General features: G+C 46.2%; 1 long non-coding RNA gene across 1 annotated transcript in view; it reads right to left on the bottom strand.

The window, feature by feature from the left end:
• The window catches only part of LOC140386420 (uncharacterized), a 100,736-nt gene extending 78,657 nt beyond the window's left edge, over nt 1–22,079 (bottom strand). Inside the window, exons 1-2 of the long non-coding RNA XR_011933612.1 lie at nt 21,988–22,079; nt 7,577–7,800 (exon numbers count right to left, since the gene is read on the bottom strand). This is a non-coding gene — a long non-coding RNA (uncharacterized lncRNA). The remainder of the gene's footprint in view (nt 1–7,576; nt 7,801–21,987) is intronic.
• Between the last annotated feature and the right edge of the window lie 2,220 nt (nt 22,080–24,299).

Genomic DNA, 24,299 nt, shown 5'->3' with positions numbered 1-24,299 from the left:
ACCCGTTTTGTGATGCGGCGCGCCCCCGCCAGCAGCGGGAGCCTCCGTCCCATTGTGGGAACCCCCACGGCGTCGAGAAATCCGGGGGCATAAGTGCGCAGCCGGAGGAACGGAGGATCCCACAAACGGAGAATCCAGCCCGTGATGTTAAGGAAGTGAAAACAGATAGGGATGGAGTCTCCAACTTTGCGGCTATGTCCGGAGGAAGCGCCTGGTCTTATGACCAAAATGTTGGCGCCGCTCCCACACCGATGCTCCGCCCGGTGGGGGGCTAGCAGCTGCGCCACATAAAACCCCCAATACGGATGTAGAATGGCCGGCTCCATGGCCGCGCATGCGCATGGCGGCGACCTACGGCGGCCGCGCCGTACAACATGGCGCTGGCCAAGTGCAGACCCAGCCTGCCAGATAGTCCACCCAGCCCCCGCTGAAGCCCAGCCTCCAGCGGAAGGGCTACTCCCCTCCGACCGTGGCGGCGCTGGACTCAGTCCGCAGCCGCCACGTGAGGTCCCCGAACACTGAGAGAACAAGTGATCGACACCGTCGGGATGTCGGCCCATCAGGTGACGTCCTAAGGCCATCCCAAAGGTGTGCGGCGTACTCAGCGATTACTCCGTTTTTGAGGTGGCGGAGCATCCGGAAAACGGCACCGCCCCAGATTTTGGCGTAAAAACGGATTCTCCGGCCAATCGGCGAATGCGATTTCAGCACCGGCAATCGGAGAATCCCGCACGTGGTCTTTGTTACAGAGAGGATATGGAGTCAGAGTCAAATTGGACATTGAGATTGTGAATTGTCTTGTTCAGCCTTAGATATTGGCCAAGGAAAGGGGTGGAATTGGGAGCGAGAGAATTGAATTTATCGCCGGAATCAAAGGCAATGGCTTTGAACTTTCTAATGTTTAGTTGAAAGTTATTATGCACCAGATGATGGACGCAGTCTGGCCACATAATGGCAGTGGAAGACTTGAGAGGGGACATGGTGAGATAGAGTTGGTTGGAACGTGAGCCATCATTTTGAATAATGTTGCTGAGGGGTAGCATGTAGATGAGAGTTAGAAAAGGCACGTCTGACGTAATTGTAGGCGTTGCGCCTGGTACATACAGGGTTAATGTGGGACTGAGTACAATACCGCTACACAGTGATGTACAAAAACACGTGGCCCAGAGCCAGGATCAGTCTAGAGATGCACAGAGATGCTTAAAGACCTAAGCTGGGACAGCTCCATATCTGTACCCTCCACTGTGTATATGTACATCGCTACGAGTTGTTAATAAAGAGCTGCTATTAATATATTCTATATATAATATAGACTATGAAGCCTACTCCATGGTATCTGAAGTAGGATTCTTCATGATGGCGGCATCGGGAGATCAAGAACCCTCATCCTTACAAGTATGCTGAGGAAATAAGGAAAAGAACACCTTCAGCCGATTCAGCACTGAGCCTAACTCCCAACTGAATCTGCAGGCACTGAGAAAATTCACCAGGGCGCCAAGGTTCCAGAGACAGAAGAGCCTGGAAGCATCAAGAACAGGTTGAAGTTTTAGTCAAGCAGAAGACGCCATTGCGTCCTCCTTGGAAGTCCAGCATCAGCAAGAAGAGCTTGTAGCCTGCAAGGGTGAGATAAAATATTTAAATTCCAGGCAAGCAGACCTTGAGGGACCCCCCTTTTCAGTCATTCAGTCAGAGTTACCATTTGAAAGCAACTCGTCGGCTCAAGCCAAACCCGACTCTGAGTGTCAACATGTATCTCCCAAGCCCGGCAAAAAAATATCACTCATAATTCATTTTGCCCACTCCGGGTACCTCGCGTTCATCCGAGTTCAAAAACAGCGAGCCCGTGCTTCTTTTCAAAGAGTCCTGACTCGGACGCTGATGCCACTGAATGAACTGATTCAGCAGCCAGCTGAATTTTGACCCTTCTTCGTCACGCAGAAGCACAGCACCACCATTTTGAAACATCTGCAAAGCACCAACAAGCGGTCGGGGCGGCACAGCAGTTAGCACTGCTGTCTCACAGCGCCAGGGACCCTGGTTTGATTCTGGCCTTGGGTGATTGTGTGGAGTTTGCATGTTCTCCCCATCTGCGTAGGTTTCCTTCGGGTGCTCCGGTTTCCTCCCACAATCCAAAGGTGCGCAAGTTAGGTGTATTGGCCATGCTAAATTGCTCCTTTGTGTCCAAAATTAGGTGAGATTATGGAGTGGGGAAGTGGGCCTAGGTAGGATTCCCTTTTAGAGTGATGACTCAATGGGCTAAATGGCCTCCTTCTGCACTGTAGGGGAGATCCTTTGATCAGCAGTAACCGGCGGCGCTATTTTGGAAGTCTGTAGTCTCTTAAAGCTGTCCCCGAGACCATTAAAATCATCAAAAATAGATTGCAATTCCACACTCCAGTTTCACTCAGATTCAACCATGCCCCAGACCACTCACAGAATTAGAGTTTTTGGAGGAGAAGATTTTTAAGATATGGCATTGCTGCAGACTTCAGTAAGAAATTCTGCAGAGCTGCAAGCTGTTGATGTCATACTCTAGAGAAGGCAACCCAGCTACCTAGACTGTCTGAGCTACATTAGAAATATCAGACTGTCCTGAGGGGCAGGAACACTCCAAAGGGGAAAAATCAACCCTCAGTCCACCATATCAGGTTACAAAATAACCGGGACCACCCAAGACAGGGAAATTAATCCCTGAACCGCCCAGCAGAGCGACCTTGCCAACGCTAGTGCTGGTGCAAACAACCCTCACGGGAGAGATCAGTGTCCTGTTACCCTCTCCAATGCTTCCATGGCAACAGACAGCGGCACTTTGGTGAACTGTGAAAGTGTAAATACATCCCAAAGGTCATCCACAAGGTCGAGGCCAAAGACACAGAGGACGCACAGCCGTTCTTGAGGGAGATCAGAGAATTTGTTTTTCTGTTACGGTGCAGACATCTTGGTAACTGGTCATTGAAATAAATTTTAAATTAGGTTTAGATGTCAGTGTGACAACCCTGTTAAATGAGGAACCATGGCTGCAGGTCCATTGGATTTGAACGACAGACATTCCACTGTAAGGAGTAGGGGTAGTCTGATTCCTGGTCATTGACGTGAACCACTGAGGAATGGTTCCAGAAAGATCTTTGAACCATCCACAATCTGCCTTGCTCTCTTCTGAGCAGAGATGCCTGCGTAGCCCTCAATCTTCTCCAGCTGACAGAAGATGTCAAGGCGAGCTCAGTATTAGCTGGTCAGAGCGGCACGGTACTATGTCATTGAATATGAAAGATTATTTTGACGCGGATTTCACCTGTGATTTCCCTTCTTTGTTTGTAGACCAGGTTTATCCACCTGCATTCCAGATTCTGGGAAGTCCCCAGTACTCAGAGCCAAACCTGTCGTTCACCAATTACCATTGCACCTCCGCTGGGAGTGGTACCTGTAGCCATCTGAGATGGCCACCTGCAAAGGACCATGGGAATTATGGCCAACCCAGGACTCAGACAGATATAGAGCTTGTGTGTATTTGCAACTCAGATAGCTAGACCTGATCGAAATCCCCGCTCGTTTGCATTCTAATGGCCCATTTCCCCAGAACAATAGGACTCCACTCAAGAAACCGATACAGCCACAGACTGATCGGCGCCACTCCCTTTACTCAGAGAGCCCAACTGCCAAGGTCAAGGACCGCTAAGGACCAGCCCAGCCACCAAGGCACCCGCCCCTTTATTGGCCAAAATCAAAGGCTGTGATCGAAGCCTGTCGAATTATTGGGTCCAAGATTATGGATCGCCCCAAAGAGCGCGAATCTCAGAAGGATAAAAAGGGACACAGCCATGTGTTCAGCCTCTTTTGGACCCAGCCTGTGCCAGCCTCCTTTGAATCCGGCCTGTGCCAGCCCAACTGCAGCATAACAACCAGACAGCCAAGTTCAAGACCAACGATCGCTACCTGACAGATGAGCCCAGCAGAGACAGAGCCACTTCTTCAAACCAGCCACGTGATCAAGATAAAGACCTTATTCACTTGCACAGTGCCAGTCGCCTGAAGTTAAGTATAGGTTATTATAGTTGATAGGTGTAGTTTAACTTGTAGTATATTGTGCTTGCATGTCAAAGGAAACCTTGTGTGTAAATAAACCATCTTTGAACTTGAACTGACTAACTGGTTGTGTGGTCATTTGACCGGTATACGGGAAAGCCTTGTGGTTCACTGAGAGAAATAGAAACACCCACAGTATTGGTGACGCTGTTGGGACATAATATCATATCATAAAAAGAGCCTCAGTATCATACTGGCGACTTTATAATATTCCATTAAATTGGCAACATACCCGAGAATGACCAACAGTCTCCAGCTACAATGATGGTACAATTGGCAAACACACTAATCACTATTGCACACACATCAACTTCTGGCCAGAGTGACAGAACCACAAAGGACATTGGAACCTGGTAGCAGTTGCGTACCATCAGCAACAAAAAAAACAGAGGTGAGCAGGCTATTCAACCTTCTTCTTGCCACAGGAATGTCCTTCATCAGTGAAATTTCAGACAGCCTAAATGGACAAAAAAGAAGAAAACATGCCGCCAAGTGCACACAAGCAATGGACACACGCTGCCAAACCAGCCAATCCAACCAGGTGTGATTTAACATCAAACAATGGAACAAATAGATAAATCATACACAAACATCAGTTTAATCTCCAAGAGAACAACAAGAGCAAGAAATACCAGAACCTAACACTCCAACAGTATGGTAAACAAGATGTGGAAGAGTTCTAAGATCTCCAGACCGCTTGAACCTCTAACTTCAAGGACTTGAAGGGGAGAGATTGAGTAGAGAGAATGTTGTTAATGTTACCTAACAGCATTAAGGATGTAATAATAAGGTTAATGCACAAGACTTATAGCAATATAAGATTTGAAGTAAATGGAAGTAACTTTATATTCATGGGATAAAGACTTGGGGGGAGTTGTAGTGGTTGGGTCTGCTACATAAAGGGTCAATATGGGGCTGTGGACAATAATGTCCACACAGTGATGTAAAGAGGCACATAACCCAGGGACTGGTCAATCTAGAGATGATGTGGAGATGCCGGCGTTGGACTGGACTGAGTACAGTAAGAAGTCTTACAACACCAGATTAAAGTACAACAGGTTTGTTTCAAACACTAGCTTTCGGAGCACTGCTCCTTCCTCAGGTGAATCACCTCATTCTCCTGAGGAAGGAGCAGTGCTCTGAAAGCTAGTGTTTGAAACAAACCTGTTGGACTTTAACCTGGTGTAAGACTTCTTACTGTAGTCTAGAGATGGGCAGAGGTGTGTAAAATCCGAGGCTGGTGTCAGCTCTATAACTGTACCTTCGACTGTAAATATGTGCATAGTTATGAGTTATTCACAAAGACTTGCTATTAATCTGGTGGAAGGGTCTTTTATGTTAATTCCCTTATTTCCCCTGTCTTTTATTGTGCTGTTATCAATTTTGATCCATGGACGATTAATGGACATGTGTCTTTAAGTCAAGCAGCAGTGAGGAATTCAGATGTTACAGGAGAGAACACTGCTAGTCTCTGCTACTTTGAACAGGAGCCTCAGACATTTCGCCACCAGAGAGAAAGATGGGGTGGAATGCAGTTTGATGGATTGGCTGGTCATCAATGAATTTCCCAAAAGGCCACACTCTGCTGATAACAGGTGGTGATTGGATCCTATCCCTGTGGAATGATTTTCAGAGTCCCAACAAGCTCCGTTTGACATCTGGAAGCACATGGGCAAGGATTCTATCACTCCTCTGTATTTTCTCCAGAAAGTGCTGTGAGAGCTGTATTTCTGGAACTGCAGAGAACCTGAATCAATTAATTTACAGGAAAACCATTCCCAGGATGCAAACAAAGACCAGGAACCTCTCTCTCTCTCTCTCCCTTCCTCTCTCTCCAGAAAGGCTGTGAGTGCTGTATTTCTGAAACTACAGAGGCCTGAATGAGTCTACAATGAAGCCTCGGACTGAAAATTAGTTTGAAGAGGAGTAAGGTGCTTGGAACAACCATCTGAAACAAAGACTCTTTTTCCCTTTTACTTATTATTTTTTTATCCTTTCTTTCCCTCTGTGTTTATCAGTCTTGTGTGTGTGTTTGTGTTTTTGTAGAGGGTGGGGGGTCAAGTTAAAGTGGGGAATTAGAAATGTGTCAATCAGTTGTATTTGCTGCATACTTCATTAAAGTTCTGGTTATTAATAACATTTAATTGTGTTTACATTTACAAACCTGGTGACTGTAATTATTGGGCAGCCAAGAACTAAAGACTTCGGGTATTTTCTAAGAATTATTGTGTTGTGGCTAAGGGTAAAATGGGGCTGGCATAGACTGCGCATTAGCACAGGGTGTCGTAACAATAGTGAAGATAACGAAGACTATTTCATGGTTTCAAAATCAGGATTCTTCAATCATGGTGCAGATGTGGGAAGAGATCACCCAATTGGGTAATGGAGCAGAGGAGTTAGGGAGAATGGTGTCATCAATTGTGTCAAAGGCTGCCAATGGATTGGGATGAGGAGGGATGGTTCACAGAATCATAGAATCCCTACAGTTCAGGAGGAGGCCATTTTGCCCACCGAGTCTGCACCAACCTTTTGAAAGAGCACCCTACCTAGGCCCAACCTCCTCCCCCCCACCCTATTCCTGTAATCTCACCTAACATTTGGACACTAAGGGGCAATTAAGAATGGGCAATTCACTTAACCTGCACATCTTTGGGAGGAAACCGGAGCACCCGGAGAAAACCCACGCAGACATGAGGAGAACTTGAAAACGTCACACAAACAGTCACCCAAGTTTGGAATAGAACCCGGGGCCTGGTGCTGTGAGGCAGCAGTGCTAACCACCATGCCACCGTGCTGGCGGTAGTCTGGTTCAGTCTGGTCACAGTCAAATATGATGCAATTTGTGACTTTGATAAGGGTGTTTCAGTGGCAGGGATGGACACATGATTGGAGATGTTCAAACAAGGATCTGTGAGCAAGCATGGACCTGCGAGGCGACAACACAGCCAAAAACCTTGGAGTGGAAATTGGGGATGGGGCGACGGTCTGTTTGAAAGGACATCCAAGCCAAGGTTATATACTCACACTTGGTATTTGGTAAAACAGGACACAGTGCACATATGCCATGGGAATGGCCTTAATATGTCATGAGGCAGATTTAAAAATCTTCATGAGGCTCCCACTATTTTGCGTGGGAGTACTGGCCAGTTCAGTTGAGATTCCTTGAAAATGTACTGAATGGGCCTTGGGTTGTCAGTCAGTGATAAAGCTGCTCCTGTCTTGCCCACACTGGAAAACAGTGGCAACAGGGACCGAGAACACATTGAATACACACTCCTGGAGGTGCGAAATATTTGATTGGCTTACATTTCTACCATACCTTTCACATCCCCACAATGTTCCGATGCTCTTTCCATCTAATTAAGCACTTACGCAGCGTCGTGACTGGTGTAATATAGGAACTGTGACAGCCACAACAAGATGCCACAAATAGCAAAGAGATAATGAAAAGATTGTACATTTAAATAATGTTGGTTTTGGGATAGATACTGACCAGGATCCCCGGGGGGTAGGGGGATTCTTTGCTCTTCTTCAAATAGCGACCTTCCCGTCCCCTGAGTAGGAGGGGTTTGCTGAACACCTGAAGGGAGGCACCTCCGACAGGCAGTGCAGCAATCCCTCAGGATTGCACTGGAGGTCCAGCCTGCATTAGGTGCTAGGTTTTCTGCAGTGGGACTTGAGACTGTCGCCAGTGAACTGTGAACAGCATCAGTGAACCTGTGGATGATAACTAAAATAAGCATTGAGTTTACATGAATGGGTCTAGATAGGAAAAGTTGAATATAAACTTTTATCATTGGTAAATCTACGTGTAAATTTAACTTTAGTGAGCTTCATGCGATCTCTTCTGCAGCCAATGCAGTCAGAATAATAACGTTCATGTTGCAAATTTGTTTACATTTACAAACCTGGTGACTGTAATTATTGGGCAGCCAAGGACCAAAGACTTAGGGTATTTTCTAAGAATTATTGTGTTGCGGCTAAGGGTAAAGTGGGGCTGGCATAGACTGCGCATTAGCACAGGGTGTCGTAACAATAGTGAAGATAACGAAGACTACTTCATGGTTTCAATATCAGGATTCTTCAATTATGGTGCAGATGTGGGAAGAGATGCCAGCCCCACTTTACCCGGAGCCGCAACACAATAATTCTTAGAAAATACCCTAAGTCTTTAGTTCTTGGCTGCCCAATAATTACAGTCACCAGGTTTGTAAATGTAAACACAATTTACAACATGACCGTTATTATTCTGACTGCATTGGCTGCAGAAGAGATCGCATGAAGCTCACTAAAGTTAAATTTACACATAGATTTACCAATGATAAAAGTCATGTTGCATTGCCTGTAGTTTTGTCAACTCCGCCATGTAGAGCCAATGAAATGTCACATTAGCATGTTGTGGGAATTTAATTTGACTGTTTTTCAATGGTTTGAGTTCAGTGTGAGGAACTGAAAACACAGTTAACAAACTTGCATTTTTAAAATTGATTTTTATTCTCTAGCTCAAAGATAATCCAGGGTTTACGAACTAAAGAAGTTAGGACTTGGGCCTTTCTACATCAGGGAGAAACATTTGAGGAAAACAATTCAGGACAGGTTTTTCTGACCATTCCCGTTGGTGGGGTCGTCCACTCCGGCCGAAGGTGACCCCCCCCTCCCCGCCCACTCCTCCTGCGGCAGATTCCCTGGTGGAGGGACGGGTGAGCCACATGAAACACCATAGACATTACCGGGACCGGTGGCCAATGGCGAGCCAGTTCCGCCACGGTGAAGAGGTGGACGGGGGAGTGGGGGGGGGGGGGGGGGGGGGGGGCGGGGGAGGGGAGGGAGGGGGGGGTGGTTAGGGGGGAATCCAGCCGCCATGAGACAATACAGAAACTGCAAATTTCATTTATTCACACAAAGTAAAGAAATAATTCTCTTCTGCCGCTAGCAGTAACTAAATACACAGTTTGCATATTATGAACTCCTATTATATTACATTAAAGTTAACTCATATCAGAAGAGGTGTTAAAATTAGGCGAATGACGCACCTATTAATTATACCAAAATGATACAGCAAATTCAGGCAAAGGGCAGGCATGCAGTTTAAATCAAATATCCAAATATTGATCTCCCAGTGATGCAGCCCTGTTATTAACTTTGCAAAAGCATCATCTCACTGCGTGCCTCAGCGTGGTATTGCTGCACTTGCGCAGTAGATATATACTTTTTTGATTGTTCATCTTTACAGGATGTGGACTTCACTGGCTAGCTCAGCATTTGTTGCTTATCCCTAATTGCTCTTGAGAAGGTGGTGATAGGCTACCACGGCAGTCCGTGTGGTGTAGGTACATCCATTGTGCTGTTAGGGAGGAAGTTCCAGGATTTTCACACAGCGACAGTGAAGGAATGGCAATTGATTGATTCATTGGTTTATTGTCACATGTACCGAAGTACCATGAAAAGTATTTTTCTGCGGCCAAGGGAACGTTCAAAGTGCATACATAGTTGACAAAAAGAATAATTGACAGAGTACATTGACAAATGGTACATTGGCAATAGTGATTGGTTACAGTGCGGAACAAGGGTCAAATAAAACAAATACATGAGCAAGAGCAGCATAGGGCACTGTGAATAGTGTTCTTACAGGGAACAGATCAGGCCGAGGGAGAGTCGTTGAGGAGTCTAGTACCTGTGGGGAAGAAGCTGTTCCTATGCCTGGATGTTCGGGTCTTCAGACTTCTGTACCTTCTGCCTGAGTGAAGGGTCTGGAAGAGGGCAAAGCCTGGGTGGGAGGGATCTCTGACAATGCTGTCTGCCTTCCTGAGGCAATGGGAGGTGTGGACAGAATCAATGGGAGGGTGGAAAGCTTGTGTGATGCGTTGGGCTGAGTTCGCCACACTCTGCAGTTTCTTGCGTTCTTGGGCCGAGCAGTTGCCATACCAGGCTGTGATGCCGCCGGATAGGATGCTCTCTATGGCACATCTGTAGAAGTTTGTGAGAGTCATTCAGACGTGCTGAATTTCCTTAGCTTCCGTAGTAAGTAGAGATGTTGTTGGGCTTTTTTGACTGTTGCATCAGCGTGAGTAGGCCAGGACAGAATGTTGGTGATGGTGACTCCCCAGGAACTTAAAGCTATCGACCATCTCCACTTCAGAGCCATTGATGTAGACGGGTGAGGGGTGTGCCTTGTGGGTTGTGGATAGGCTTTGGGTGTTAGGAGGCGAGTTACTCGCTGCAGAATTCCTAACCTCTGATCTGCTCCTGCAGCCACATTATTTGTACGGCCAGTCTAGTTCAATTTCTGGTCAATGCTAACCCCAGTATATTGTTAGTGGGGAATTCAGTGATGGTAATGCCATTTAATGTCAAGGGGCATTGGTTTGATTCTCTCTTATTGGCGATGGTCATTGCCTGCCACTTGTGTGGCACAAATGTTACTTGCCACTTGTCAGCCCAAGCCTGGATAGTGTCCTAGTCTTGCTGCATTTGCACGTGGACTGCTATTGTGTCTGAGGAGTCATGAATGGTGCTGAACATTGTGCAATCATTAGCAAACATCCCCACGTCTGACCTTATGTTGGAAGGAAGGTCATTGATGAAGAAGCTGAAGATGGTTGGGCCTAGGACATGATGGAACCTTGCCATAGAAAATTAGATCGTGTCCATTTCAGTGTAAAGATCCTTTTTAATGAGGTGCTAATTGTTACTCACTGCCAATTAACCCATATGCCATTGAAAAAATTAATTACTACAAGGGAGGAATCTCATTCCTCCAAGTTTTAATTGTTGGGGATTTTAAAAATGTCAATTATTTTTAACCTTTCCTCTCTGACCCTCAAGGAGACATCTTGCTGGTTGGCCTGTTCACTCCCGGGGTGCTCGGTTACACTCACTGCCGTGACATCAGCTCACACCTGTAGTAACCTGCCACATTAAAACATTTTTTTGAAGGAAATCTGACCATCCAACAGCAACCCTAACTAACCGCATGCACCCTCACATACCCCGCTGCAGTAAATTATGGCTCATGGCATTTGAAAGCTCGTATGTTATGTTGTTTACATATAACTATTGAAGTATTAAAGTGCAAGGGACTGAGGTAGTGCACATCCCAAGCGAGTGAATTTGGAAAGAAGTCTTTCAAGGCTTCAGAAGTAGTGTTTCCCTTATTCACTACAGCTGTATAAACAAGCCGCACTTAAAGAATGAATGACTGTTTTGGAACTTAATGTATAAACATCCGAAAGCACGCCTGTCCTAACCATCCATGTGTATGAATTTGCCTCATTCAGCTCTCTCTGAAGTTAAAAAGATGTTAATAGTCTTCATGTAAAACTTCAGCTTAAATTTCTTAAATTCAATGTCAAATTTGTTTTTCAATCATTTGAGGCACGTTTGACTATTGAGAAAAATAAATATATATTCCATTTGCAATGATTGTTTGGAACTAAAATTGAAAGATGTGTACAGATGGTCAGATGTCTCTCTGTCTCTCTCTCACACACACATAGGCACATCTGGACACTCCCCCTGAAGTAACGATTAAACACCTAAAATAACGGAAATGCAAACATTTATTGACAATAAATCACTCCGAGGTTACTTTGCAACCAGCGGGAAAAGCAGAGATCTCAGAAACACGGTTACACTTTGCTGAGAAAATTACAGTGACAGGAACATCCATACAAATATGTGTTGGGAAGTTTTACACATGACTAGAATGGGTATGGTTGACCAGTAATTTAGCATCACTGCAGCTATTAAGCTTTGTAGACTGAGGGTGTTCTTGTAATCTTGCAGACAGCTCTCATCCCACTCGTTTCCAAGATGAGAAAATTATGCGCCACCAATGGCCTAAATTTTGAACGCATCCCACGCACGTGATTGGCCACGATTTGCGCTTCCGGCTGTGATTGGAACTCAAACACAATTTCACATTGGCCGGCCAATCAAGGGCCGGTCAGAGTGAAATGCGACTGGACATTGGCGCAGCGCTGCCGGTAGGAGCCTGGGGCGTGGCGAGCACCTGCTCAGATGAGGACCTGGAAGGAGTTTTGAATTCAGGAGATGCCGCTCCCTGAAGGGATCAAGAGTTGTTGAGGAGCCTCAGAAAGTTATCAAGGGCAGTCTATCAAAACTGGCATCAGTATGGCGTCCGCATCTGCTGGGCCCGTCAGGCGGTAGGGCAATGCCGCCTCTGCCCCCTCTTTCAAACTAGTGCATGCGCACTTTAGTGGAGGCAGTGAGTGTAAACCAGGACATTCTCATGCTGGAGGGTGGCAAAAGGAGGCCAGGTCACCAGACAAATGAGGCCTGGTCAGAGGTGGCAGTCCAGGTCAGTGAGTATGGCATTATACAACCCTCCTGTATCCAGTGCCGCAAAAGGTTTTTAATATTCTTTTTATGGGACGTGGGGGTCACCAGCTGGACCAGCATTTATTTTCCATCCCTAATTGCCCTTGAGGAAGTAGTTAAGAGTCAACCATATTGCTGTGTGGGTCTGGAGTCAAATATAGGTTGAATTTAGAAGTGGTTTTATTTCAACGTGCTATTTCAGTACAACTATTAGCGTTACACTGGCCCAACCATCTGGATTTATTGATTTAAATTGCTTCATCAAATGGTTCCCAGCACAACACAATTGTCCAGGGGGTCAATTGCTGTGCAAATGTTTACCTGGGGCCTTCCAAGAGGGATATCCCAGTGCATCTTTAGGATACCTCTCCCAAATCCGACACTGGTGAGCCAGAAATTTATGGGCCAATATTAAGATCTGAGCCAGACCCTAACAAGATACTTGACCAAAACCCCAATATTTTATTTTACTTGTAAGACTGTGTGGAAAGAATGATTCGCTCCAGGAGTGATTGCATAAAAAAATCGGGCTATGTCATTTCCAAAACAATACATTATGAATACAATGTTAAACATTTTAACTTCGCACTGGAAAAGAACAGCTTACAATTATCCCTTAACACTACTACTCAATTTCTCATTACACAACAAGAAAAGAACTATAGAGTTCTCAATCTACCTTCAATTAGCATGGCAAAGAGTAATACTTGCTTCATAAAACAGGTTTGGCTCATGTTAGAACCCCTTCAGACTCTGGCTGAATATCTTCAAGAAGCTGGCTCACCTGGCATGATTCAGCTTCTCCTTTGTCTCCAGACAAGACTGCTCTGCTTTACAGATTATTTTTCTTTTATAACTATCCTATTGTGAGAGAATTGTGGACTCAGCTTCTGGCAGATCAGCATTCACCTCATCTCTCTCCCAAAACTAAACAGCCTCTGTGCATTCCTGGGTTCCACCCAACAATGACCACATCTTCCCAAGCTGGACAGCAAATTATCTCTGCAAGCTGCAAAGTACATTAACTCCCCAAGGACTTCCCCAGTCAAACCACATTCCCCTGGTAAATTTCATTTGTTGTTTTCTGGAAGCAAAACAAAATCATATTTAAAACCATGACCACTGCAGTCAAACACACTATAACTCCAGGCTTTTAAGCTTTAACTTATGCCAATATTTAGAAGCCAATATCCCTAAAAACCCTCCATTCTTCACATTTGCTATTCCTTATATTATTTCCAGCATTCTGACCCACCACTTTTCTTGTGCAATTAAATGTGTTTTCATTAAATTTGATACTTTAATGTTTTTAGTAAATGACGGATGGTAGATCCTCCCCTTGGGATTTATCCTTCTCATTAGAATGTGTCTATTCTGGGTATTCCGAAATATCCCTTGAAATGTCTATCACTGAACCTCTAATGACCTATTCCTCAACCTAAATTTGGAGCTCATTTTAGCTAGATCCAATTTCATGCCATCACAATTAAACTTATTTAAGTTTATTTCTACAGATGTCCATGCCTCTGAGCCAGAAGCTCCAGGTTCGAGTCCCACCCCAGGACTTTATGGCAAGGAAGGTGCATTCATAATGCACCCAAACAGGTTGAGTGTCAACTTGTAAATCCTTAAAAACATGCCAATGGTGGCAGTAAGAGCAGGAGAGACTCCTGGTCAGCTACACATGATGTGGAATGGTGCTCCTCAAATTATAAGCCCCTGGTGGCAGACTAGTGACCTGTTCCAAGAATTACTAGCTCTGGAAACAAACAAAAGTCTGTCTTTGTGGGGAGAGAATTGGAATTGTACACCACTCCTGCCTGTGTCATTGTTATCTCCATAGACCACGGCCACTGGATCCTTCACCCTCACACTGTAAGTTGCTCTCCAGCCCGGAGTAGATGTCCCAAACCCCGGCACTGGGCAAGCAACACAGCCATCTGGACCCGTGCTCCTTGGAACAGAGAACAGTGTAAATTCCCCTCACATTACGGCCCCTACTATCAGTACATTCCTTTGTATTCCCGCAGCTTGAGTGGCTTCCTGTACCATGCTGTCATGGCCAATCATCGCATCCACCCTGCAGTCCCCACTCTCATCCAAACTAATTGAGAGAACCTCAAACTTGCTAGGCAATCGCAAAAGCTGACAGTCCTGCACTTTTGCACTCTGGGTCTCCATATCTGTCTCATTCGTATTTGCGCCATGCAAGTGTCTGGCAAAGACCATCTCCTACAAGGAAGGATCTAACCGTCGCCCATTGACATTCAATGGCATTGCCATTTCTGAATCCACACAATAGGCACACTGGGGGTTTCCATTGATCAGTAACTGAACGAGACTAGCGATATTAATATTGTGGCTACCAGGGCAGGTCAAAGGCTAGGAATCCTACGACGAGTAACTCACCTTCTGACCCCCCAAAGCCTTCCACCATCAACAAGGCACAAGTCATGAGTGTAATGGAATTTTCTCCACTAGCCTGGATGAGAGCAGCTCCAACAACACTCAAGAAGCTTGACACCGTCCAGGACATAGCAGCCCGCTTGATTGCTCCTCCTTCCACAAACTTTTGAACCCTCCACCACTGATGTACAGTGGCAGCTGTGTGTACCATCCACAAGACGCACTGCAGTAACTCACCAAGGTTCCTTAGATAGCACCTTCCAAACCCACAACCACTACCATCTAGAAGGACAAGGGCAGCAGATACCTAGGAACCCACCACCTGAAGGTTCCCCTCCAAGTCACTCACCACGCTGACTTGGAAATATATCGCTGTTCCTTCACTGTCGCTGGGTCAAAATCCTGGAATACTCCCCCAATAAATGAGTTCTATCCAGAAATAATCCCCAATTCTTGGTTTGCTTTCTCCAAAACCTATTAACCTGTGTTGCAACCTTTCTTGATTTGCGCATTTGTCTTTTCATATCACATCACACCTCAATCCTATTTAGATTCGTACTTTCCAAGTAATGTGCAACCTTTTGTTTATGATGAGTTGGCAATACCTCACACTTTTTTATGTCACATCAAATTTGTCAATTATTTACCCATACTGCAAGTACTTGTTGAAGTTCACTGAGGTATTAATATTCCATAGAATCCATGGAAGCCCTACAGCCAAGACGGAGGCCATTTGGCCCATTGTACCGGCTCGACCCTCCGAAGGACTACCTACATAGGCCCACTCTCCCACTGTAATCCCACTTAAGCTGCACACCTTTGGACTCTAGGGGCAATTTTAGCATGGCCAATCCACCTAAACTGCACATCTTTGGACTGTGGGATAAACCGGATCACCCAGAGGAAACCAATACAGACATGGAGAAAACGTACAAACTCTATACACAATCACCCGAGGCTAGAATTGAACATGAACCCCAGAGCTGTGAGGCAGCAGTGCTGACCACTGTGCCACCATGCTGGTTATGCATCACTTGATGTGTAGTGATGTTAACAGAGTGTTTGCGCTGGTTTGAGGCAGGTGTCCATCTTTGACTGTATGAGCAACATCTCTCAGCACTGTTGCTCCTCCGTGCCAGGGTCCCGGGTTCGATTCCCACTTGGGTCACTGCCTGTGCGGAGTCTGCGGTTTCCTTCGGCTGCTCCGGTTTCCTCCCACAAGTCCTGAATAGATGTACTTGTTATTTGAATTGGACATTCTGAATTCTCCCTCTGTGTAGCCGAACAGATGTGGTGACTAGGGGATTTTCACAGTAACTTCATTGCAGTGTTAATGTAAGCCTACTTGTGACAATAATAAAGATTATTATAATCAACCTCTCATCATATTTTACAAGAATCCAGGGTGTGGGCACCTCCATACTGGAGCAACTACCCAAGAAGTACCACACACAGAAAAGAATGAGGACACTGCCAAGGCCTCAAGTAACCAAGTTCCAGAGCGCCAAATTCTACCAGAAAGGTATAGACATCCACCTGAGAGACTGTCTCATGGAATTGCATATATGTATAGAAATAATGCACAAGTGGATCTGTTGTACAAATGTTGATTGTTGTCATTGCACTAATGAAGTAAAGGGGGGAAAAGTTATGTATCAGGGAATACATTCCTGCTGGTTCCATGCCACCTGATGTGTAATGACATCAGCAGAGTGATCTGCGTGACATTAGGCAGTTCACCATGTTTTATTGTATTGAACAACAATCTTAATAAACCTCTTATCGCGTTCTACAAGAATCCACCTCCATGCCATTTCTCTTTGTGGCAAGAAAGAAATACAACAGTTAACTATTCCTCTTTGATGTCTAAATCGTTAGCAGAAATTATAAACATCAGTGGATCCAGCACTGATCCTTACAGGATCCATTTCCCATCTTATGCCATTCTGAATAACCACCTTTTATTCTTAAACTCCACCTTTTCGGCAATGTGGACATCGCTGTCTGGGCCAGCATTTTTCACCCACCTCCGATTACCCTCGAACTGAGGACAGTTAAGTGTCAGCCATATTGTTGTGGGTCTGGAGTCACATGTAAGCCAGACCAGATGGCAGATTAGGAGATCAGGTGGATGTTTAGTTCCAATCAATGATAGGTTCATGGCTACTATTATTGTGTAGCTTTATAATTACAGATTTTTATTAAGTCCAGCAGCTTCTGTGATGGGGTTTGAACCCGTGTCCCTAGAGGATTAGTGTGGGCCTCTGGGCTAGTGATATACCACTATACCACCACCTCTTTCATTCAACTAGCTATCCACTCTGCTATTTGTCCCTTGTCTCTGACATTATGCATCAGTCTGTCATATGTATATTATCAAAGGCCTATTGGAAGTTTGGATATGTCATATCTACTACACTATCTTTGTCTACTTTCTTTTTTTTCGAACAAGGGTGTAACATTTGCAATTGTCCATTCCTCTGGCACCTCCCGTGAGTCTAGACTGGAAGATTATGATAAGCGTCCCTGCAATTTCCATTCTCACTTCATGAACAAAGAACAAAGAAATGTACAGCACAGGAACAGGCCCTTCGGCCCTCCAAGCCCATGCCGACCATGCTGCCCGACTAAACTACAATCTTCTACATTTCCTGGGTCCGTATCCCTCTATTCCCATCCTATTCATGTATTTGTCAAGATGCCCCTTAAATGTCACTATCGTCCCTGCTTCCACCACCTCCTCCGGTAGCGAGTTCCAGGCACCCACTACCCTCTGCGTAAAAAACTTGCCTCGTACATCTACTCTAAACCTTGCCCCTCTCACCTTAAACCTATGCCCCCTAGTAATTGACCCCTCTACCCTGGGGAAAAGCCTCTGACTATCCACTCTGTCTATGCCCCTCATAATTCTGTAGACCTCTATCAGGTCTCCCCTCAACCTCCTTCGTTCCAGTGAGAACAAACCGAGTTTATTCAACCGCTCCTCATAGCTAATGCCCTCCATACCAGGCAATATTCTGGTAAATCTCTTCTGCACCCTCTCTAAAGCCTCCACATACTTCTGGTAGTGCGGCGACCAGAATTGAACACTATACTCCAAGTGTGGCCTAACTAAGGTTCTATACAGCTGCAACATGACTTGCCAATTCTTATACTCAATGCCCCGGCCAATGAAGGCAAGCATGCCGTATGCCTTCTTGACTACCTTCTCCACCTGTGTTGCCCCTTTCAGTGACCTGTGGACCTGTACTCCTAGATCTCTCTGACTTTCAATACTCTTGAGGGTTCTACCATTCACTGTATATTCCCTACCTGCATTAGACCTTCCAAAATGCATTACCTCACATTTGTCCGGATTAAACTCCATCTGCCATCTCTCCGCCCAAGTCTCCAAACAATCTAAATCCTGCTGTAGCCTCTGACAGTCCTCATCGCTATGCGCAATTCCACCAACCTTTGTTTCGTCTGCAAACTTACTAATCAGACCAGTTACATTTTCCTCCAAATCATTTATATATACTACAAAGAGCAAAGGTCCCAGCACTGATCCCTTGTGGAACACCACTGGTAACAGCCCTCCAATTAGAAAAGCATCCTTCCATTGCTACTCTCTGCCTTCTATGACCTAGCCAGTTCTGTATCCACCTTGCCAGCTCCCCCCTGATCCCGTGTGACTTCACCCTTTGTACTAGTCTACCATGAGGGACCTTGTCAAAGGCCTTACTGAAGTCCATATAGACAACATCCACTGCCCTACCTGCATCCATCATCTTAGTGACCTCCTCGAAAAACTCTATCAAGTTAGTGAGACACGACCTCCCCTTCACAAAACCACGCTGCCTCTCACTAATACGTCCATTTGCTTCCAAATGGGAGTATATCCTGTCTCGAAGAATTCTCTCCAGTAATTTCCCTACCACTGAAGTAAGGCTAACCGGCCTGTAGTTCCCTGGATTATCCTTGCTACCCTTCTTAAACAGAGGAACAACATTGGCTATTCTCCAGTCCTCCGGGACATCCCCTGAAGACAGTGAGGATCCAAAGGTTTCTGTCAAGGCCTCAGCAATTTCCTCTCCAGCCTCCTTCAGTATTCTGGGGTAGATCCCATCAGGCCCTGGGGACTTATCTACCGTAATATTTTTTAAGACACCCAACACCTCGTCTTTTTGGATCTCAATGTGACCCAGGCTATCTACATACCCTTCTCCATACTCAACATCTACCAATTTCTTCTCTTTGGTGAATACTGATGCAAAGTATTCATTTAGCACCTTGCCCATTTCCTCTGGCTCCACACATAGATTCCCTTGCCTATCCTTCAGTGGGCCAACCCTTTCCCTGGCTACCCTCTTGCTTTTTATGTATGTGTAAAAAGCCTTGGGATTTTCCTTAACCCTGTTTGCCAATGACTTTTCGTGACCCCTTCTAGCCCTCCTGACTCCTTGCTTAAGTTCCTTCCTACTTTCCTTATATTCCACGCAGGCTTCGTCTGTTCCCAGCCTTTTAGCCCTGACAAATGCCTCCTTTTTCTTTTTGATGAGGCCTACAATATCTCTCGTTATCCAAGGTTCCCGAAAATTGCCGTATTTATCCTTCTTCCTCACCGGAACATGCCGGTCCTGAATTCCTTTCAACTGACACTTGAAAGCCTCCCACATGTCAGATGTTGATTTGCCCTCAAACATCCGCCCCCAATCTATGTTCTTCAGTTCCCGCCTAATATTGTTATAATTAGCCTTGCCCCAATTTAGCACATTCATCCTAGGACCACTCTTATCCTTGTCCACCAGTACTTTAAAACTTACTGAATTGTGGTCACTGTTACCGAAATGCTCCCCTACTGAAGCATCTACCACCTGGCCGGGCTCATTCCCCAATACCAGGTCCAGTACCGCCCCTTCCCTAGTTGGACTGTCTACATATTGTTTTAAGAAGCCCTCCTGGATGCTCCTTACAAACTCCGCCCCGTCTAAGCCCCTGGCACTAAGTGAGTCCCAGTCAATATTGGGGAAGTTGAAGTCTCCCATCACCACAACCCTGTTGTTTTTACTCTTTTCCAAAATCTGTCTACCTATCTGCCCCTCTATCTCCCGCTGGCTGTTGGGAGACCTGTAGTAAACCCCCAACATTGTGACTGCACCCTTCTTATTCCTGATCTCTACACATATAGCCTCACTGCCCTCTGAGGTGTCCTCCCGCAGTACAGCTGTGATATTCTCCCGAACCAGTAGCGCAACTCCGCCTCCCCTTTTACATCCCCCTCTATCCCGCCTGAAACATCTAAATCCTGGAACGTTTAGCTGCCAATCCTGCCCTTCCCTCAACCAGGTCTCTGTAATGGCAACAACATCATAGTTCCAAATACTAATCCAAGCTCTAAGTTCATCTGCCTTACCCGTAATAATTCTTGCATTAAAACATATGCACTTCAGGCCACCAGACCCGCTGTGTTCAGCAATTTCTCCCTGTCTGCTCTGCCTCAGAGCCCCACTGTCCCTATTCCCTAGTTCTCCCTCAATGCTCTCACCTTCTGACCTATTGCTCCCGTGCCCACCCCCCTGCTATACTAGTTTAAACCCTCCCGTGTGACACTAGCAAACCTCGCGGCCAGGATATTTATGCCTCTCCGGTTTAGATGCAACCCGTCCTTCTTATATAGGTCACACCTGCCCCGAAAGAGCTCCCAGTGGTCCAGATAACGGAAACCCTCCCTCCTACACCAGCTGTTTAGCCACGTGTTTAGCTGCTCTATCTTCCTATTTCTAGCCTCACTGGCACGTGGCACAGGGAGTAATCCCGATATTACAACCCTAGAGGTCCTGTCTATTAACTTTCTGCCTAGCTCCCTGAACTCCTGCTGCAGGACCTCATGCCCCTTCCTGCCTATGTCGTTAGTACCAATATGTACAACGACCTCTGCCTGTTTGCCCTCCCCCTTCAGGATGCCCTCTACCCATTCGGAGACATCCTGGACCCTGGCACCAGGGAGGCAACATACCATCCTGGAGTCTCTTTCACGTCCACAGAAGCACCTATCTGTGCCCCTGACTATAGAGTCCCCTATTACTATTGCTCTTCTGCGCTTTGACCCTCCCTTCTGAACATCAGAGCCAGCCGTGGTGCCACTGCTCTGGCTGCTGCTGTTTTCCCCTGATAGGCTACCCCCCCGACAGTATCCAAAGGGGTATACCTGTTCAAGAGGGGGACAACCACAGGGGATTCCTGCACTGACTGCCTGCCCTTTCTGATGGTCACCCATTTCTCTGCCTGCACCTTGGGTGTGACCACATTTACATAACTGCGATCTCTGATGCTTTCCGCCACCTGCATGCTCCTAAGTGCATCCAATTGCTGCTCCAACCGAACCATGCGGTCTGTGAGGAGCTCCAGTTGGGTGCACTTTCTGCAGATGAAACCATCCGGGACGCTGGAAGCCTCCCGGACCTGCCACATCTCACAGTCAGAGCACTGCACCCCTCTAACTGACATTGCGTCAATTAATTAAAATTTTTTAAAAAAATTAAATTTTTTAATATATATTTTTTTTTAAATTTCAAAGTTACTGCTAACTATCTGTTTCCTAGCACTAGATTTCTAATAGAAATGCGAAAGCTAAATATAGTACTCTCCGATCTCTGGCTTAGATACCCCTCTAAATTATAATTCAGTAATTATGTTTAATTAGTTACCAATGCTTAATTTTTTAAATTAAGTGTAGGTTCCCAACCAGCCACTCAGGTCACAGCTTTTCTGCGATGTCTCTTCAGTTTCCCCCGACACACACAATTTGAAAAAGGTATAAAAGTAAAAATGAGTAAAAATCACTTACTTACCTTCTTACCTTCTGAGTGTCTTAGATGTTCTCAGGTTCTCTCCCTGACAGAGACTGCTCCTCCAGCTCCGAACCTTGACCTGCACAATGCTAATAATATAATATAATAATAAGATAATATGGCACTTACCTCACACCAATGGGTCTTATTATTAGGTTAGAGGAGGAGGGCGGGTGGGAGACACTACACGTGTAGTGTCTCGGGTTTCCTCTCCACCAGAATTTATTGGTTGGGGGGGGGGGGGGGGGGGGGGCTTCCCAGAAGTCCGCGGGTCGAAAAAAATAAAACAGAAAAGAAATGTTTTTTTTTTAAAGGATACACTTACCTCCCAGAAATCACTTGCCCACCGCTCCCGCTGAAATCGACTTCCTTCGATACACTTGGATGAGTTCTTAATCCTTCCACGTTGTGCTGGGTGACTTTTAACATCCACCTGATCAAATTTGGGGTCTCGTTAGCATCCCCAACAATGGAACATTGTATTGGAGTCTTAGTTACTCAGGCTTTGGCATAGGGCTTGAGCTGGCAGTGCTCAGATTCAGAAGCAATAGTGAGTCACTCTATGGGGAGCCTTGGTAACAGATAGGGGAGCTCCTTCAGTTGTCCGGGGAAAGCCTATAAAATGGCATTAACATAATTATGCTGTTTTTGTGGAGTTTTCTCAGCTCTTCTGTCAAAGTTACACCAGAGGATCAAGTAACAGCCACCCCCCTTCCCGCTCACTCCCAAACTGGTCTCTCACTGTGATACACTATGCGGTGATGCCACCACAGCTCTATGCTTTTAGTTGAATAATTGGGGTGTCCCATGATCTGGAGTTCCATTTAAGTCAGGCTGGGTAAGAGCAGAAATGTCCTTTCTCTGAAGAGTATTATTTTTTCACAAGCTTTTCCTGATGCCAACTCACACATCATGAGGTGTGCTCCATTTGATTTAACAGCTCAGCATGATGTGACTTAGGCTCAGTAATCTCTGTGCTGTTCAATCCAATGCCATAATTCCTCTTCACAGATATTGAAGTACTGTGGCCCCTTTTTTTCATCATAGATTATCATAGAATTTACAGTGCATAAGGAGGCCATTCGGCCCATCGAGTCTGCACAGGCTCTTGGAAAGAGCACCCTACCCAAGGTCAACACCTCCACCCTATCCCCATAACCCAGTAACCCCACCCAACACTAAGGGCAATTGTGGACACTAAGGGCAATTTATCATGGCCAATCCACCTAACCTGCACATCTTTGGACTGTGGGAGAAAACCGGAGCACCCGGAGGAAACCCACGCACACACGGGGAGGATGTGCAGACTCCGCACAGACAGTGACCCAAGCCGGAATCGAACCTGGGACCCTGGAGCTGTGAAGCAATTGTGCTGTCCACAATGCTACCGTGCTGCCCCATCCCTTCTCCTCCTATAACACATTCTCATCCTCTCAGGAATAAAACAGCAGTCTTGCTATATTACGAATAACAATATCTTGTTACTCATTTGCTTACTGCCAGAATGGTTGTATGCTTGATGTTCAGTAACACTCGAATTCTTCAAATTAAGCAAATACTGTTTATTGAGTAACGATTATAAATTAACTTTGTTCACTGTCGACAACAATAACTGAAGATTAGATAAATAAGATTAAATATATATAGGCCGGGATTTCGCATAAGTGTTGACGCCGGCCTCAAAACCGGTGCGAGCGATGCTGGCGTGAACGTTCCTCCAGGCCCAGTTATTCTCCCCTGACTCGGGGGTTAGAACGGCAGCGGACTGCTCCAGCGCCGAAAGCCAGTGCTACACGGCTGGCACGAGTCCGCGCATGCGCGCCATGGCCGTCTCCGCGCCGCCCTACCCCGGGCAACATGGCAGAGCCCTACAGTTGCCCGGCGCAGAGGAACATAGGCCCACCCCGGAATTAGCACGCCCGCCATTCGGTAGCCCCGATCACGGGCCTGGCCACCATGGAGCCCCCCCCCCCCCCCAGAGTCGGCTCCCCCTGCCCCTCCACCAGGACGGCCCCCGCAACGGCGAGGTCCCGCCGGGTAGGACCATATGCAAACGACGTTGGCGAGACTCGATGGGCACTTGGCCCGTCAAGTGCAGCGAATTGCCTTGGGGGCCGCTTTCAATGGCCTACGCGCCCGGTGTTGGAGCGGCGTCACAGGAATCGCGCCCCCCTCCCGGCAATTCTTCGACCTGGCACGGGCTCGGGGAATCCCGTCCCCAATGTTTAACAACATCTGCTCACATCTGCTATATCTCTAACACTCTGTTCACTAGTTATTCCTGATACGAAGAGGCGGGTACCCTCTCTGAGTGTAGTTTATATACATATGTCTGGTGCTGCCATCTAGTGGTTATCTAGCACTTACTTACAAGTGTTAACACCTTACATACCTGCAGATATACAGATCACTACAAGTCTGTTACGATGACGCACAATTTTGAAGACTTATAAAGGCTATATTTATAAAGGTTTAAAGTAAGTATGAACGAGGATGCCACAGCGGCACAATGGCTAGCACAGCGCCAAGGATCCGGTTCAATTCTGGCCTTGGGTGACAGTCTGTGTAGAGTTTGCACGTTCTCCGTGGGTTTCCTCCGGCTGCTCCGGTTTCCTCCCACAATCAATGGCTGAATGA

The sequence above is a fragment of the Scyliorhinus torazame genome, chromosome 12, assembly GCF_047496885.1.
Source record: "Scyliorhinus torazame isolate Kashiwa2021f chromosome 12, sScyTor2.1, whole genome shotgun sequence".
Classification (NCBI taxonomy): Eukaryota; Metazoa; Chordata; class Chondrichthyes; order Carcharhiniformes; family Scyliorhinidae; genus Scyliorhinus; species Scyliorhinus torazame.
The sequence above is the reverse complement of the archived record's forward strand: the minus strand, read 5'-3'. Positions and strand labels throughout refer to the sequence as shown.